The following is a 19,608-nucleotide window of genomic DNA, read 5'->3' as shown; positions in this document are numbered from 1 at the left end:
CATCCACATGACATTTATGAGGAGCATTTGTGTTGATCATTTCATAACAGCTCGTGCAGGTGGAGCCCTTTTCTCCTCAAAGGCTTTATGTCACCCACCAAATGATGAAGCCACTGCTTCAGATCATGCACAGCATTCTCCCATCAAATACACACAAAGAAAGCCACTAGCTGTCAATCATTTTAACTGACCCAGTCTCTCATATCCCACAAAAAGAATCATCAGTGATTGCCAGGCAGCAGGTCTATAAAGCCTAGTGTTTAAACCGTCTAGACAGACTGGGGGACTGGCAGCCCTGGGCATCTGAGCAGTACGCTGCACCCTTGTTTAACCACAACGATTGCTCCACTGTCATTTAACACCATAAATCAACTTCTTGCATATAAACAGCCTATAAGTGTTTTATACTTTTAAAAGCTCAGTGAAGGAATTTCCTTTTGATTAAACACATTAGCAGACTTGATTATGACACTAAACACGGCGGTATAATAAATCACAGTAAAGCTACCATATAGATTCTTAGGTTCCAAAACAATGTGCACCGCACGTGTCTGGGTTGATTTTGCAGCTCGGTGGGGAAAAGTGAGACAAAGCACAATTGTCTTTGAGACTGAACTGAAACACTGTTTGAAATGCATGCACAGTAAGCAACACCGCACTGAGGTGTGCAAGTCTAACATTTCACACAGTTATCAGGGCAAATAAGAATAGCTGGGACCCTGGGCAAAGTTTTCTTCTTGCCAAAAAACAAATATTATTTCCCCTCTTTAACTGGCCAAAGACTGACAGAGACATACTGTACTAGGCCTCTCCTCAGTGTTTCCAGCTGAAACCTCACATAGCCCTCAATTTAACATGGCTTGCAGTGATGGCTGGAAAAAATTAAACCGCTGCTCACATTATCATATTAATTCATGACAGAATGAAGAATCACAAAAATGAAAGTGCTGTCTAACCAGAGGAATTTGTTTACACGGAAGTCAAGGGGCAAAAAAAGAAAAGTAGAGAAACATTCGTAAACAGTAAGAGAAGACTTGCAGAAGAGGCTTTTTTTTTAAAAAGAAGCTAATTGCAACATCAGGCTGACACATCTCACACTGAGGCAATTAGCACACTGAGCTATGTTGGTGCTTTTCAAGATCCCCAGACTTCCTCGAACTAAATACAAGTCTGTGACTGTATATTTAGGAATCTGCAAATGTAGATTAAAAAAAACACTGAGAGTGGGAATAACTTATGCACAGCTTTGACAAGACCACCAAACAGTCGGGCTGCTGCGATGTGAACTGATAGTGTCTAGCCCTTGTACGAGCCCCGCAATATCATTGGAAGGAAGTGGACCTGTTATTGTTATGACCTCAAAGGCTTTGGGTGGTCCACACACGCACAAAGAGACAACCAGAGAAAGACAACAGACAGCAGGCACACGCAAACACAGCTATGGGGAAATATTTTGATACAAGCTCTCCAAACACCTGCCATTTCTGTGCACCGTTCCACTGACCTACAAGGGCATGCAGCGCATTCACCACAGATGGTATTTAATCTCTGGAAGGATATTTTTCTGTGTAACTAATGCAAACTGTTTCCAATAACACATCTGCACAGACAAGCTCATCCAGTGATGAATCATAATATTCCAAACAGTATTTGAACTTAACAATATATCTATAAACAAATGCACACACGCGCAGATGGAAAGAGATATGCATCAGTCACAGCGTAATATAGTTTCCACAGTCTGTCAGTGAATGAGAGCCGATACTGGCAGAGGTAAAGTACAACGCAGACCTGTCCAAACAACATGTTCAGCCTCGTCCAAAATAAGCAGGAGAGAGCTAATCTCCACACAAAAGACACGATGCTGAACGCATTAGCACGACAAATCCGAGAAAATACCAAGGTGTTATGCCAAGCAGGGCTTTACTCATCCATTGGTTAGTTATTTTCTTTTCGCACAGTGGATCTAAAATTAGGTCCACTAACAGCCTAACGTAAGGTAACGTGTGCACGGTGTGCTTTTCTTCTGATGAACACTTGAACCTGTTTGGATTTAGAGGTCACATCAATCTGTTTAAATACATTTCATCAGCACCCAGCAGAGTGAAACATTACTGTATCCTCTTACAGGAAAGAAGCCTGAGCCCTGGCAGGGCGCAGGTCAGATAGCCACCTTCAGACAGACTCAAAAAGATATGCTCATGCTGGCTTTAACAAACCTTTGCAACAGCTCTGTCATGCTCACCTAACACACAAAAATTACACGTACACTCAGAAAAATAGAGACAATCAGTAAGTGGATGTCAAGTGTTCCATTTGTAATATGGTGTTTAAATCATGATTTTGATCCACTGAAAAAGAGGTGAAACTCACCTCCAAAGTCCCTTCAGCCTTTAAAAGGTCCATCTCCTGGCTGATAATGCTGTCACAAACATGCTTAGCAATGTGCACAGCTTTAACCAAACCTCATCACACAGAATCAAAGTAAAAATTTACTGGACAAAAGTTGTAACATCAGAGGCTTTGTGAGCGGTTGTGAACAGGTGAGGTAGAGTAAATGGGTCAGGGTGTGCATTAGCAAAAAGCAAAGACAAGTCAAAAAAGTGAAACGTTACTTTCTTATTGTTTCACATGAGTAGTGTTTTAGTGCCATATTGTGGGGTTTTCTGAATGCAGCTGAACTACATCCTGCACCCAACCTGCAGCTTTTTATGATTCACTATGTTTTATAGAGTAATGCCCTAAATTAGATGCAATTCTGTTGGCTCGGGGCTACAACGGTACTGCAAAAAGCTTGGAACACACACACGTGATGAACACAGCAAAATAAATTACATTTAAAAAAATTGTGTATTTATTAAAACACCTTCAGACTGCTCCTATTTATCACCATTCCCTTTAATTTTTAAGAGAGGAATAAAGTCTTCTTTTTTTATTGAAGGTATGGTTGAGTTATTCAAATAAGCATCTGTGGGGGTTTTCTTGTCTTAAAAAGCTGCCCTGTTGACTGGTAGGGAAAGTACAATACATAATGGAAGGTATTTTCTGTGTTTTTGCATCACTGTTAAAAAGATTTCTGCACTGAATTACAGACATTAAGCAATTCCTTAATTCGCTTCAGGGAAGAACAGTTCATGCTTTTGCACACACATCTTTTTTTCTAAATCTTGATAACTTGTGAGGAAAATATTTTCTCAAGATGCTTTATACTGAGCTGGGGGCTGTTGTTAATAATGTGTTCTATAAACTGTGTTGAGGCCCAGAGGTGGTTAATGACAAAGCACATCTCACACCAAATGTTCCTCTTTGTTGGATTTCTTCCATTTTAATTAGATCGGTTATGCATTCAGTGGTACATCCTCTGGATTACCCAACTGCTCCTTGCTAGAAATTTACAGTATAGAAGCAGATTGCTTGGGGTGATTAGACTGATTGGGGTAATCATATTCAACGGTAAGTTCAACAAAAGATCAATCACCCATGCCCACATTTCAGATACTTACTAAAATAAGCAATATACCATCAGTATGTCATGATATTTGAGAGCTAAGAACCTAGAAATTTACTAAGACAATATATATATATAAACAACTTCAGCAATCATCACTATTATATCACTGCCTCCTAGTGGCTGGAGCTGGATTCACAGGCCATTGCATGACCAGGAATGCTCTGCTCCAGTGGTTCCACATTTTACCACTCTCTGCTCCACAGAGTGCTCTGGAGAGCTGGAGAACAGTTGCACCGACACTGTGTGAAGCTTCCTGCTGACAAAACCGAATAATTTTCCAGTGACACTGGAAAAGTAGACTTGCATTCAAGACAAGAGCGCAACCAAAAAATGCAGAACACAGTATTTTTCAGCATGTACTTACTCTTCTAATACCCCTCAACTCAAAGAACTTATATATAGCACAACTGTAGCTTAAATCTGGACTTTTAACTACTGAACCTTAAGATATACAATGTTTGAACTCACTGACACTTCAGGGAAAGTGCTGATAATAGTCTTAACACCTTCCCATTGTAGATTTATGTTGCATTTTGAAGCAGCTGGAACGTTCTGGGTCGTGTTATGCAAAACGAAGCTTTAAAAATAAGCCTATTCCATGCAGTTGTCAACACTGTGTTGCTAGCACTGACATTTCTTACAGTACATCCAGCAGTTTTGATCAGGCATTTTTAGCCTGACAATGAAGGAATCCAGTGGGGTTACTGTTAATACAAGTCAAAGACCGCCACAATCTTCCACAAAGTAGAAAAAACATTTGCAAAATTTGTCACCCTTTAATATTATGCTATGTGAATGCTTTTTTCCTGCATTTATAAAATAAATCTACTACACTGAAAATTGTGACCTTGTATTTCTGGTAAAAGGCCTAAAAGTTTTGCAATTAAATGTTTACCTTTACAGAAGGATGTTAATGTGTTTGTTTGTTTGTTTGTTTTTTACCACGGATGGTCATGAAAGACAGACAAATTGAATACATTATACAATACTTACATTAATTGAATCTGTATGTTATACTGTGTAACATTAGAAGGTCACATACATGGCATTTGGCACTAAAGATACATACAATCACATACAGTTGGTATACATGCATTACAAAACAATAATTGGCTATTAATTCATCCATCCATTCACTTCCGCTTATCCTTTTCAGGGTTGCTGGAGCCTATCCCAGCTGCCATAGGGCGAGAGGCGGGGTACACCCTGGACAGGTCGCCAGTCTGTCGCAGGGCTAACACACAGAGACAGACAACATTCATGCTCACATTCACACCTATGGCCAATTTAGACTGATCAATTAACCTGTCCTCACTAACTGCATGTCTTTGGACTGTGGGAGGAAGCCGGAGTACCCGGGTAGAATCCACGCAAACACGGGGAGAACATGCAAACTCCACACAGAAAGGCCCCGGCCTGATGGGGAATTAAACTCATTTTTGCTGTGTAGTAACAGCGCTAACCACCGTTCCACCGTGCAGCAGCAAAAGTAATTTCTCACTTAACTGTTTGAGTTCCTGTTGGAGATGTACCTCTTTGAGCTCTCTGTTGCTTGGTCCCACCCTCCTGTGAGAGACCAGAGGAACAGTGTGTTACATACACAGAGTTATGTAAAATAAGATTCAGATCAGAACCAAAAAAGTCTGATATATCACAAAGAACATGCAGAAGAGCTAAGGCACACATCGATCTTGATGAAAGACAAATACGCACAACAGGATGTTGCCAACAAAATCAGGAAAAATAAATGCTTAGTGCACAGAAGTCAGACTCCTTTTAGTACATGTAAACTCTCCGAGCACATGTGGGCTGCATAAGAAAAGCCATTAAAAAAAAGCAATTAAGAAACAAACAAACAAGCAAACACATAAAAAACACCTGCAAATTTCCCACTCTGTCTTTCAACATACAGAAGTAAAAGTAAATGTTTAAGACATTCACTTTTGATGAGCCAAACATTTACAGAACATATGCTGAAGAGGAATTAGTGCGTTTTCAACAATGTGTCTCACTTTTTCCACATTCAATCAGTCGACTGACATTACAAAGAAATACAGCAGTCATAAATCAAAGAAATGTGTTGGCATAGCCTGTTGGCATAGCCACCTTCCTTGAGTTTGCTAAGACGGGCCATGGTTAATGTCTTAGTCAGTAACACTGCTATAAAACTGACAATGATGACAAACCTCTGGCAAAGTTGAAGTTACCAATCTGAACAACCATTCTCATGTTGTGATCCATTCTTAATTTGCAACACAATGCCTTTCAATTCAAAATACAAGAAAAGATTTCAAAGCTATCCAGCAGCCCTAATTGGACACTTGGCAGGCCAGCTTTTGTCCGCGGGCCATATTTTTGACCTGCCAGCCTCATGCTTACTGGAGCCAAATAAAAGTGACTCTTCAGAGTCACAGCATTGTTTTCCAACTCTTTCAGAAAGCCAACAATGAAACAGTAGGATTGCTTCAGCTGTTGAAAAGGAAAAAAAAACAGCCCTGGCAAACTAAACAGTGCAAACAATACTAATCAATCAGAAGAATGACAACAGAACGACCCAACCCAAACACTGCAGCGGTAAAAACGGAATGTCAAACACTGGGATCACATATTTTTTGGTAAGACACAAAAGAGGTTCATGTGTGCTGCATGCACAGCAACAGCTAATGGAATATGATTTCTCCAGGTTCAACAGCAACATAAAAGCAAAAAAGATAGGAATGATTTTGGAATGGCGCATAAAGCAATGGTAACAATGATACTCAGTGAAAACACAGCGGCTTTACTGTTTATCCAGAGTCTGTGCCCACAGGAACATGTGTTTTTATAAACGTCTCCAATTACTGTTTTCATTTATTCACAAATTTACTTCAGGACAATAACATACCCAGCAGAGCAATAAAAATATGTATGACAATGGATGCCAGCATTTTACAGCTTGCTTTAAATAAAATAAATAAATATTCGGCAAAACTTAACTAAATAAAACACGAGTCTGAGATATAGAGGCCTGCCAGAACAGCACAGACAGTTGCTTGTGAGAACATGCTAGGTCCTTTAAAATCAGCTTAGGGTTGAGGAACATTGAAAGTATGTTTTCCTGGTAGCCTCCGGCACAAAGTGGAAATGCTGACAATGAGTCATTTTAGAGAACAGCTTGGCAAGCGGTCCTATTTCCAGCTGAACTCAGCCCAGCTGGATAGTGACAATCTGTAATTTATATCTGGTGGTGTTTGAAAAAAGATGCAAAACAAGAACGAGAAAAAAAACACCCCAAAAACTTTTACTTTCAAAACTTGATTTTCAAAGCTTGTTGCCAGACTGGAACTATACCCCACTTTCGAGAGGGACTTAAATTATATTAAGCACTGTTTTGTTAAAGTGCAACACGAGCATGACCTGCACTTTTTTTCAGAAATAAATACGACAAATTTTATGGTTGAAAAGTCAAGGATAAAGTTAGAAGTCTATATAATTTCCTCCTAAGCAATATCACGTGCTAGTTATGGAGATTGATCCTCTCTGTGGACTAGACACTAAGTAAAAACAACACTACCCAGTCGTGATTCTCTTTTTCATGACAGAAGTCACGGGTATATCCGTTACCCATCTCTCAAACACCATCATAAAGTTCGCGGATGACACCACAGTGGTTGGACTCATCTCAAGGGGGGATGAGTCGGACTACAGAGATGAGGTCAACAGACTGACTGAGTGGTGTTCAGTTAACAACCTCCAACTGAACACCACGAAAACTAAAGAACTTATCTTGGACTTCAGGAAGGGCAGAGCAGACCCGGCCCCACTTTACATTCACGGGAGCTGTGTGGAGAGGGTACACTCCATGAGGTTTCTGGGCGTGCAGATATCTGATGACCTCTCCTGGACTGCAAATACTACAGCGGTGGTTAAAAAGGCCCAGCAGCGTCTCCACTTTCTGAGAGTGCTCAGGAGGAACAACCTGGAGGAGAGGCTGCTGGTGACATTTTACAGAGCCACCATAGAGAGCATCCTAACGTACGGCATAACAACATGGTATGCAGGGTGCTCAGCTGCAGACAGGAAAGTACTGCAGAGGGTCATCAACACAGCCCAGAAGATCACTGGCTGCTCTCTGCCCAGCCTGGAGGTCACTGCAAACTCTCGGTACCTCAGCAGAGCTGGCAATATCATCAAGGACCACTCTCACCCCAGCAACCAACTGTTTGAACTATTACCGTCAGGCCGACGGTACAGGTCACATAAAACCAGGACAAACAGATTCAGGGATAGCTTCTTTCCCAGAGCTATCACCGTAGTAAATAAGCACAAAAACAATTGAACCTATTCCATACCGTCACTGTCATTATATTATGCTGCTATTCATACTGTCATTATATTAATGCTGCTATCCTGTATATATTGTACATACTATTGTTTGAGTACTTACGATTGTTTTTTTTGTACTTTTTATATTTTACATTTATATTTATTATTGAAACTTGCACCAAGGGAGTGGCACTCCAATTTCGTTGTACTCTGTACAATGACAATAAAGGCTATTCTATTCTAAAGGCTATTCTATTCTAAAGGCTATTCTATTCTCAACCCTGTGGCGAAAGTTAGACTTGTAGAGCACAGCCGCATGTGGAAGTCATTGAGAGCAATTAGAGTACAGTAGTTGAGACACTTATACAAACTGTGCAATATGTACACAGAAAAAAGCCACAGTGTGCATCTAGGTCTAATGTACAAGAGGTTTGTATGCAGGCTAGCAAACATGGGTTAGAGCACCATATGGTTCTCTGGGCTAATAGCCAGGGCTGATTAGCCTCAGAGACACGTGAGATACATAAAGCAGATCACTAACAGGTGATGAAGAGGAAACAACAAAGGCATGCTAAACAGAGTGTTTGTTGTTTTAGCAGTTTACTGACCTTACAAACAATACCAAAGAACAATGGCTGCTAATAGAATTTACTGGGAATAGTGTGTGACAGACAGAAATGACAAGACAACTGTACTGCCACAGTATAGTTTTGATATTACACTGAGGGAGGGGGGGAAGGATTATCCTGTTTTATGCACAAGAATTGAATCAAGGTGGGCTGACTGTGCTTAGTGTGTAATACTGGAAATCTGTTAACTATAAGCCCACTTTTTTCTTCAAGGACCACGAAGTACACAGTGTACCTTTTCTAGGCCAAACACTGAGATGTATCAGTAACAGACAGAAATGACTGGCACAAACACTGGCTGCACATGAGGATGTAATCTGTTCTTATCAAATCATTGCAAACATGTCTCTCAGGTTACAATGAATCATAGAGGCAGAAAGACAGCGCTCTAGCGTGTTTGTTTCACGCTCTAGAAATCAGATATTGGCTTCATACTTTGGTGATAGCATTCACATGCTCATTTTAGCTGGCTAGATGGTTGCTAAGCATTGTTATCTGGGAATGGAGTCATTCTCTCAGCAGCTCCTTCAAGATCCCAGTCAAAAACGTAGGAGTTTCCCAGGATTAACTGTTTAACCTGCCAAAATACTAACTTTTTTTGTTGTTTACTATCACTCAGAGAAGAAATGACTACGAAAAGATAAAGTCAAATGCCCAGTTGGCTTAGGCAGGCTGAGGTCTCATCTTCCTTTTTCTCTCTAAAGTTACGGATTTCCTTCACCGCTGATGCCTCTGGCTTCCCACCATCATCACGAGAGCTAGCCAGAAAGATGAGCTAAATAAACTGTATCACACTGCAACCCCTTTTTCAGTGGAAAATTGTGTTTTCTTGTGTGTTCGAGAACACCCACAGCTGTTTTTGCCACTTCTTCTGTGCTTTTCCTGACATAGATCATTTAGGCAGATGTACACTCCACCTGGGAGTTTGGTTGGGAACAGCCAAACCTCTCGTGTTTATTATGGATATGAAGCACGTCCTGTCTTAAAGAATTATCAATGAATCGCTATTCTGAATTGACCCTGAGCTTCTTGCCATTAAATAGATCCTAACCAATGAATGATCCATTCTTCCCAGAAGCTAAACACAAATGCAGAAGAAAGTAGAGACCTGCAATGCCTTCAGAGAACACAGAAAATGCGTGCATAGAGATGTATGTACTTTGGCTGGAAGCGCCATAGAAAGCCTAACATCAAACATGTTATTCTAACAGTCATTTTACATTTGAAATATTTCCGAACAACATTTATGAAAATGTAGTGCAATCAACCAAAATTCTTAAGTTGAAAACACTTCAGATAACCGTTCGTAAATTATCCAAGGTAACTAAGGCCACTGTGTATGCGTAGGTGTTAGTTCTCAAGGATTGGAAGTACTCATTCCAACTCTGAGAACTGCCAAGTGCACCAGTCTTGCCAAGATGTTGATGAAATGATCCAAGAAATTAAAGAAACAATTTGGTGTAAAGAATGTAAGCTGACATGGCCCTGCACCATGGTGCTTGGAGTAATTAGGAACAAATCACATTTTAGTGAGGGAACTAAATGTATTTGCTCACTTATACACATGGCAAGTGTAAAATTCACCTAATTTATGTCAGAAACGATGGTCAGCCATTGCACTGCACTAATTTTATAAAGTTATATTTTGCATTTGTGTGTTAAAATATGGATCCACTGTCCTTACATGTGGTAATGATGGTCAGTTATGCACCCTGGGATCACCAGATCCAAACTCACCCGTATGAGAACATGAGCAGATCTGAGTACCAAATTGGACAAACTTAATGTTGCTAACCTAAGTTGACACAAAACATCCCTTATTTTAAAAAATCCTCTGCAGCTGGTTGGTTTTTTCCATGTATGTTTTTTTTTTTCTTTGTTCCGTTTCAGTTTTTACAGTAGATCTATACATACATGGTCCAAATTTCTGTCAGCAGTACTGAACAAGCCCATGGATGTGTCTTCGAAAATCTCCTAAATCTGCCCAGCATGTTCCTCTATTCCCCCTTCACAGTCTCAACCCCCTCATCATCTTCCTCATCATCTTCATCTGATTCCAGGGAACTCTAAGGCCATTTAAGCTCCTTGAGACATATGAGCCCCTAACACAACAGCAGATGCTATAGCCCTGTGTGGGCCTAAAATGTGAAAGCATGCATAGCAGAAAGAGCAGAATTGATATATTGAACTAATACACACGCACGCACACACACACACACACACACACACACACACACACACACACACACACACACACACACACACACACACACACACACGCGCAGCAACAGTTCTGTCAGAACTGAAACAATAATGACCGAGATCTGTCTAATCAAAATGCAATCACTCAGCACAAGCAGTGACTTCTGATTTTAAGCCCCGGAGTGGAGGTCCTAGTCAATAATGACCTAGATCAGATGTCTTATCATAAGATATAAATGTGAATACCTGTTTACACAGTAATTCAGTTCTACAATGATGTAATGTGGCTAAATTTATAAACAAAACATAGATCAATGAATAAGACGAACAAAGATAAAATGCTGCTTTTTAGAATCTAATAAACCATTACGATCACATGGACTGCTCTGAGTCTATATGAAGAATCCAGCAGACCCATTTTTTGATTTCGTTTTAGAATGACACCATTGTTTGCACTATAATCTGTTTGATATTACTGTCGGTTACTGCATTTTCCGCAAAACTGCAAAATGTCTAATAAAATACATAATGCATGTGCTTCCAAACCAACCAAACCTGCCAACTTCAAATAATAAACAATAAAATAGAAACAATCATCAGAAATTCTTAAGCCCACAGTTTTAGAAGCAAGTATGCAAAACAGCATATTGAATTTGGGTGCAGGACACAGTGAAAGAGTTTAGAAAAACAGTCACTGAGTCTCCGTTCAATTTACTTCGTTTATATTACATAATTACAGTTAGGTCCATAATTTGCTGAGCAATGACACAAAGTTTTCAAATTTTCCTCTGTACAAAAAAACAGATGTGTTTTGGGTGTTTCAATAATCAATAATAAAGAAGTGGTGGATGTGCAGATTTTCACCTTTGATTCAAGGGGTGTAGCAAATGTTTTCATTACAGAAATTATTTTACATAGTATCAAATTTTCAAGAGGCTCAAAATTAACTGGACAATGAACTGTCAGTTTCAAGGCATTTCAGGAGAAATTCATCAGGGAAAAGATTTGGATTTGATTCAGGCACTTAACTTGTATCCGGTAGCTGTTCTCTGGAAATCTCAATATGTGGTCCATAGAGATATTGAAAATGAAGGACTGCACTGGCCAGCTCAGCAACACCAAAATGCCTGGGACTCCACAGAAGCCACTGAATTCTTTCCTTGGTTAAGAAAATTAACATCAAAATCTAACTAAGCCAAGAAGACATTTAAGAAGGTAGGCATATCACTGTCAAATTGTACAACTAAGAGAAGCATTCATGAATACAAACACAGAGGATTTACAAAAATGTGCAAAACAAATCAAATGTATTTGGACTGAAAATTAACTTGTATGTAGAATGTACAGAGAAGGAAAGAAAGAGCTCATGATCCAACGCGTATCACATTTTCTGTCAAACATGGTGGGCGCAGGGATACCAGTGGGGATTGGGCAGTAATGTCCTTTGATGATGTGACTGCTAATAGAAGCATCAAGATCAGGCTATACTCTTTAGTCAGATTTAAACAAATGCTGTTAAAAGAATACAAATGAATAATGACCTAAAGCTTACTAGCTTCTCAAGTCAAAGAAACTAGATGTTCTTCAATACCCAAGTCAGTCACCTCATCTCAGAAGAACAGAGCTTTTCAGGTACTGAAGACAGAACTGAAGACAAAGAGATCCACAAATGAGCAGCAACTGAAGTTGAATGCAGTAAAGCGCAAGAAAAGCATAATCCTCAAATGCAGGTGGTTTTTTAGGCTTCAGGTTTATTTATTTAAAGTTATATTATATTATATTATTACTTTTGAGCCTCTAACATCGGGAGGTTGTGCAGAAAAATGACTGTAATTCCAAAATATTTATTACAACAGTTTCGTTAAAGCTGAAAGCCTGCACTGACAATTGTCTCATTGTTGTCCCTGAAGTGTACCTGTGCTATTTAACCGCCCAGATCAATATCCCACACTTGACTAACAGAAAGCCAAAAGACATAGCTCACAAATAATGCCATTATTTTATATTAAAATATAAAGATAATGTAAAAAGACACAGGAGAGTAATATAAACTGGCACCCCTGTCAGGCACTCATACACAGACAGTACAGCTAGCACACATTCTCAGGAATCCACTGTCATGTTTCTGTCAATATTTCTTCAGGTAGCACTCGCTGCATTGTCGCTAGGAATGTTTCAAAGGCAAAGAGAGAGCCAGTTCACTAACGCTCACTTCTCGTTCATTCCTCTAATTCACATCTGCTATCTCTGACGGCAAATTGATCTCAACACAACATCAATAACCGCTTTGTGACCTAATTGTAATGAATGACTCCAGCAATTACATCCTGAAAGTGTAATTAATCCCCTCCTGATTTCACTGCAGGGTGTATCTATCATAACTTTAACAGCAAGCTATTAACCACTGAGGTTTTTGTGCATTTGTACAAAGCATTATTGGGAAGTAGAGATGAAGAAGGCAGGATAAGGATCGACAAATACACTAGGCTCTATGTGGTGCATTCAATTTGGTTAATTTAATACTGGTTTAGCATATGAAGATTAGCTTAGAGGACCTACATATCGATGACTGATTATCTTAGATGAACCCTTACTGGAAGTTAGAAAGGTCAGGGGGGAAAAAAACACATAACCTGTGAGAATGTGCAATTGTGTTTTTCTCATGAGAGTCTAGCTAGTCCTAATAATCATTAAATTATGGTAGACAAACTTGGAGTAAAGTTAGGTTTAGGTTTTAAGTCAGGCAACTAGTCATTTGGGCTGTGGATAGGGGAAGATGCCAGGAAATGAATATAAGTCAATGTAATGTCCCACAACATGAATAAAACAGATGTGTCGGTGCGTGTGCTTGCACCAAACTATTTTACCCACAGATCACATGATCATGAAGAGCTGAACCAGATGCTGGAGAATCACTTTCATAACAAATGACCATCCAACACACAAACCAACAACTTCAGTGCTAATTGTATCATACACTGCAAAATGTCACTGTTACTACATTGATCTTTGATAATCATAACATTATCAGTGACGATCAAACATTATTATGCATGTCATTGTGCAATGACCTCGTGCCACCTTTTTTCCTTGCAAGAAATGACTGATGTCATGTGAAGTGTTCTTTAAAGCAAGATCAGAAGTTTTTGGTTTTCATTTTTTCTTTTATTCCTCCTTGTTAACATTTGATTCATCCCTCGGTCTTCTGGGGTCCACTACCATCCATACTCACTTCATCACGTTGCTCAGCAGTGACAGCACAGCCTTTGGGTGTTTCCTGATCTTGTCTCTTACCTTGTAATTGCACTAAACTATTGCTGATCCAAGGCACAGCTGGGTGCAACAGCATTCACCTAATTCTCTTCGGCTGTGCTGAGCTATTCAGGCAGGGCGCATCCCTAAAATGAAAAGGTTCTTGTTCAGCACTGATTGCATACATAACTGTCAGAGTTGGAAAGTTACCCCCCTCCGCCCTGCCCCTCCATTTCCACCATAATCATCAAGAATGCACAAAACCCCCGATTGGACCTGAACACCAACACTTGAGCCAATAAACAGTCTGAGCAAAGAAGTTCACATCACATCCGCTTTCCTCTGTTCCTAAATAAAACCAAGCATGTGATATACTTGACTGTGAGTGATTTAATGAGGATCTGTTTCTAGTTTTCTTTTCAATTTTGCCACACACCTTCTGGAGGTTGTTAGGGAAAATTAAGCAGATCAGAGGATGATTAGAGATGAACAGTGTGTACTAATCATGACCAATAAGTGAAGAAAACCAGATTTTGGGAATGACTTAGAGTTAAAAAATTTTCCCAATAAACAATGTTATACAAATAAATTTTGAGAAAAAATAAATAAAAGCTGAAAAAACATCAAATTTAGTCGGTCTTTCTGAGGAACAGTCACTTGGTGTGAAAAGGTTCCCAACTGTAGACCAACCAAAGCCATGAACACTGAGGGTGTTTTCACACCTGAGTTGTTTAGTACGTTTAAATTAAACTCTGCTTCAATTTCCCACTTGATGCAGTTCATTTATAGAGATGTAAAACACTGTAAAAACACCCTTTGGAACCCTTTGGAGAAGGCAGTCTCAATCCAGTTCCAATCAAAAGAGGTTTGCAAGTTTGCAAGCCAGGTATGCTTTGGCGTGCAGGAGAGTAAGACAGACACATAGAGTACACAAACTGTAGCAATTAGACATAAAAAGAACAAAATTGCCTAGATAAATACGAATATTGGAAGTAGGGCTGCCACGATTAGTCGACTAGTCACGATTACGTCGACTATCAAAATCGTCGACGACTGATTTAATAGTCGACGTGTCGTTTGAAGCTTTGTAAGATCCTGAAAGACGCAGGAATAAGTAGCAGGATTTAAGAGTGTAATAACAGACTGAAACAGAAGATGGCAGCACTGCATGTACAAGGATGCCAACTGCCGTTAAACCCCGAAGAAGAAGAAGCTGTGTCCCAGAATTCATAGCGCGGCCCAGCTCAGTTTCCAACAATGGTGGCAGCTAGTTGGTTTTACTCTTATTATTCTTTCTGGGTCACAAAATAAATGTTTAACATATTTTTAGGCGAGAATGTAGCTGTGTAAACCTCAAATATCGGCTCAGTTTATCAGGACACCACATATTTTCAAAAGCGCTCCGACGTTTTCAGAGACGTCTGTTACCCACTAGCTCGATAGCTAGCCGGAGGCTAGGCTAGGCTAACTAGAGCCGTGAGAACACCGGACTCCCGGCAAATCGTTTTCAAACCGACCGCCGTCTTTCGCTACTCAGGTTAAATATATATATAAGTCACTTAGATAACTTCAAAATGTTATTGTTTGGCTTTTTTTAGTATTTTATTTGTTCCTGAGTAAATCGGTTTGGCTGAGATTAAAGTTTTTACACAGCTGAATAAACGTCAAGCAGACAGCTGATTATCAGAAGTGTGAGATGCTCAAGAATTTACTCCGGTGTCCTGTTATATTTTAGATAGCAAGGAGTTTATTAAACCACAACAATCTGCAGATTTCATTAAAATTGAATAAACTATCATCTTGTCTTTATTTTTAGTTAGCACATACCTTAAACACTTAAAGCTGTAAGCTAATGATAGTTATATAAGAGCAGATGCTGCTGGTGCAATAAGCTGTATGTCCAATGGATGATGATCTGATTAGTCGACTAATCGCAAAAATAATCGGTGACTAGTCGACTATCAAAATAATCGTTTGTGGCAGCCCTAATTGGAAGTAAATTCTCCAGTGTTGTCCACTAATCCAGAGCATAAAACTTTGCCTTCACCCAAGACAACTTTGGCCAATAGGCAAACTGAACATTCTCACATGATTTCTAGGGATGCGTTTTAGATCTTTGGTGGTAAACAAATCATACTTTGTGAAAAGCTACAAGTTTACAAACTTATCAAGGGATATGGACCAAAGTAATGTGAGAAAACATTCTGCGATGCATGACTATGCCTGTGTTATGACTGATGTTGTAGGGTTATTGTTCAGTATGCAAATTTCAGTGTGCGGGTGCCTCTCCGTGAGAAACGTTTAGCGCCTCTTTGAACTGGAAGTTGATGCCAGTTCATTTGGTGCAGGAGCTGTTCTCTTGCAAGAAAATAAACAAGGTATAGATCACAAGGCTCTTGCCTTGTTATTTGCTTCACAGAACTTTGAAGTTTACGTTGGATTGAGTGTGCTGCCTGTACGAGCGTTTACCGATCAGAATCCATTAGTGTTCCTTTTCCAAATGCGCAACTCAAACCAAAGACTTAGGTGCTAGTCTTTATTGCTGTGTGATTTTAATACTGGTTTAGCATATGAAGATTATCTTAGAGGACCTACATATTGATGACTGATTATCTTAGATGAACCCTTACTGGAAGTTAGAAAGGTCAGGGGGGAAAAAAACACATAACCTGTGAGAATGTGCAATTGTGTTTTTCTCATGAGAGTCTAGCTAGTCCCAATAATCATTAAATTATGGTAGACAAACTTGGAGTAAAGTTAGGTTTAGGTTTTAAGTCAGGCAACTAGTCATTTGGGCTGTGGATAGGGGAAGACTTGCAGATCAACTGGGCAAAAGACCTGCAACTGACAAATAAAGGCTATCTCATCTCATCTCAACTACAAAAATAGTAAGAATAATGTGTTGGCTGATGCCTTGTCTAGATCTTTGGAACTTGCTTTTTGAATTAAACATTTAGAGGAATGTTAATTCTTGTGAAAGGAGGTGCTACGACTGATGTCATAGGGTTGTTGTTCAGCATGTAAATCTCAGTGTGCAGGTGCCTCTCCGTGATTGGTGGATCCAGAAGATGGATTGGTTATCTAGCTGGAGATGACATATGTTGAAGCTGCCATGGACTGCCATTCATTCATCCTCAGCTCATCCCAACAAAGAGTTCGTAGGGGTGGACTGCCTTTTATTTTCATTATAGCTTTCTTTTGTTTGTGTATTTTGATTAGGTAAGTTTGGTAAATCCTTAATATAGACTCACTTTGTTTGTTGTTTTGGCACCCTGAAGTTATAACCAGCTAATGAAATAACATATTGTAAATAAATCATTGTAGAGTCGTACCAATTGTGTGATGTGGCAGCTTGAGGTCTGACGAGGATGGATCATGTTGTGGTCTGGCCACCCTTAGACGGGCCATAACAGATAGAGTACAGAAACATCCTTGCCATGAATGGATAAGGATCTTCAAAGTCCCACTGGGAAACAAACCCATGCAGAAGTGACCAAGAGCAGCAGAGCTAAGAGCCTGTCGACAAAAACAGCTGTTGGCTAGCCATCTAAATATAGTGGTGGTTGACAAGAAGCAGAATATATGACAATTGTACCTCATAGTACCATCAAAAAGAAGCAGCATAAGACGACTGACAAGTACAAGAGGATGAAAGAACAACTGGAAAATATGTGAAAAGTGAAGTCTAGACTGTTCCCAGTGATAATAAGAGTTGAGAGAATGGCTCCAGCAGATTCCAGAAATAACATCTGAGGTCTATGTCAAAGAGTGCATTATGTAAGTGACCCAACAGGCACAATACCAGGGCCCTTGAATTACTTCACTTAGGTGGAATGCATGTTATTATTAACAAGACACTAAGTTTAATGAAAAATAAATTTTTTTTTTGACAATATCTAGTTAATATACCATTACAGCTGTGGACAATATTCAAAAATATTCAATATTCAAAATATTCTGTCTTGGCAAGAAAACCTTTGAAGTTTGGTTAATTTCCATGAGAATTATATTAGCTATCCTACTATTATAAAGTAGCCAAATGTTGTGTATTCACTGACAGAGAGTTCTGCGGTATCTTAACTATTCCTAGGACTGCTAATTATATTTTTCAGATTGGGCTCACCGTAAAAATGTGTCTGTGTTTTAGGGTGGAAATAGAGTGTCTGTGTGGGTTCTCGAGACCATCCAAGTCACGTTAGTCTAGAGCTTGAAGAGAGGACAACTGGATTTATTTAGGAGATTATTTGAGAGTGTTCTAAGGAGTGAGATATTTATTAACGGAGAGAGGCTTGGCCCTCATTTTACAAGTGACCGTGTTTGTTTAAAAGGCTGTTGCATCATGGGCTGTTACTGCATCATGTGTCGTCTAAGTTAAAACTCTTACTCCCCCTTTCTCCCCCTATTAAGTAGCTGACCATAACTTCTTGTAAGAACTTCGTAAATTGTAATGCTCATTAGTTATTACAAGATGATTTCTATACTAAACATCTGCCAGCTGTTTTGAAAACATCTGCCATTACTTGTAAACATGTAGGCTTTGTTATGGTAAGATGTCTTATTGTACTATTTTTCTTATATAGAAAACATGCTGCAGTGTAGCTGTTCTCTTCCTTTTCCCTGTCTCTTTCCCAAAACTCATATCTGTCTTAATCTTTTATCCCAAGATCCTCTCTGTCTCGTCTCCCCTCTACACTTAAGTAACACATGCAGATTCTGTTGATCGCTCCATTTCTGCATTATCTTTGAATGTGAAATCTCTATGCTCATTCTAGCCTGGAATATGTTCAAATACTGAACAAGGCTTTCCTTTATCTCAACTTTTAGTGACTCTGGTGGCAAGCTGTTTTGTGCAAACTGGGATCAAGTAAGCTAACAAATGACTCGGCCTTGGGCTCGAAGCTTGTAGCACATCCGCAGAATACCAAAAGGAACGTTTCTGGTCGACATTAATGCTCGGATAGGAGGCAAGTAGCTCAATTTATTAAGCCTCATAAACACTCTTGCCCCTGGATACACACTAACACACTGTAAATTCATGCGAGCCAGCCACATACACTCACACATACAGAGTGACATTATAGGTTGATGGGTGATTTTAACCAGAGATGGTGGGATGAAGGATCAGAGATGGGTGTTCAACTGTCCCCGAAACCTCTGAGTCCCTGTTTTCCTGGCCTGACCTTTTGAATCAGTCGAACCCAAGAAAATCATGCTCTGAGACATCAGCCAATTGTGGCTCCAGACAAATCCATGTACTGCATGCCATCTTTGGCATAATCATATTTGTAACCATAACAAAGATAAGAGAAGGGAAATCAAACGGGTCATCTCAGAGTACTTACATTTGTGTTCAATGAAAAGGGTACATTCAGTAAATTTTCTTATCCTGATCCACAAGAGTGCCAGAGTCACAGCATTAGATTCAACGTTCCAGATTTTTCACTGTACTGGATGCAAATATAATAGAACAGCCTAGGCTATTCATATTAATCCATAAAAATAGTTTGCTGAATGAAAGTCTTTCCATAAATCTTGTTACGTGGAATGAGGCAATGTTGATCTTATTAAGTTCCCTGCAGCTTAAGTTAAACAGTAGGCCCTCCATAACTAACATAATGAAATTTTACTATGATGCCATTCAGTGCTAATAAAAATGTTAAAGTAACTTGCTCAAACGAACCGCAGACCTTACAGAATAAATTAATCCGG

General features: G+C 39.5%; 1 protein-coding gene across 1 annotated transcript in view; it reads right to left on the bottom strand.

Annotated features, from left to right (window-relative positions):
- The window catches only part of znf469 (zinc finger protein 469), a 208,564-nt gene extending 194,597 nt beyond the window's left edge, over positions 1–13,967 (bottom strand). The window contains exon 1 of the mRNA XM_085281812.1: positions 13,942–13,967. The gene's annotated coding sequence lies outside the window, so the exon portion shown is untranslated. The remainder of the gene's footprint in view (positions 1–13,941) is intronic.
- Positions 13,968–19,608: the final 5,641 nt, after the last annotated feature.

This window comes from Mchenga conophoros, linkage group LG7, assembly GCF_057382185.1.
Source record: "Mchenga conophoros isolate Kocher_MC1m ecotype Shallow Benthic linkage group LG7, M_conophoros_male_GT1.1, whole genome shotgun sequence".
In the NCBI taxonomy this organism is placed as follows: Eukaryota; Metazoa; Chordata; class Actinopteri; order Cichliformes; family Cichlidae; genus Mchenga; species Mchenga conophoros.
Note: the sequence above shows the minus strand (reverse complement) of the source record. Positions and strands in the feature narration are given on the sequence as shown.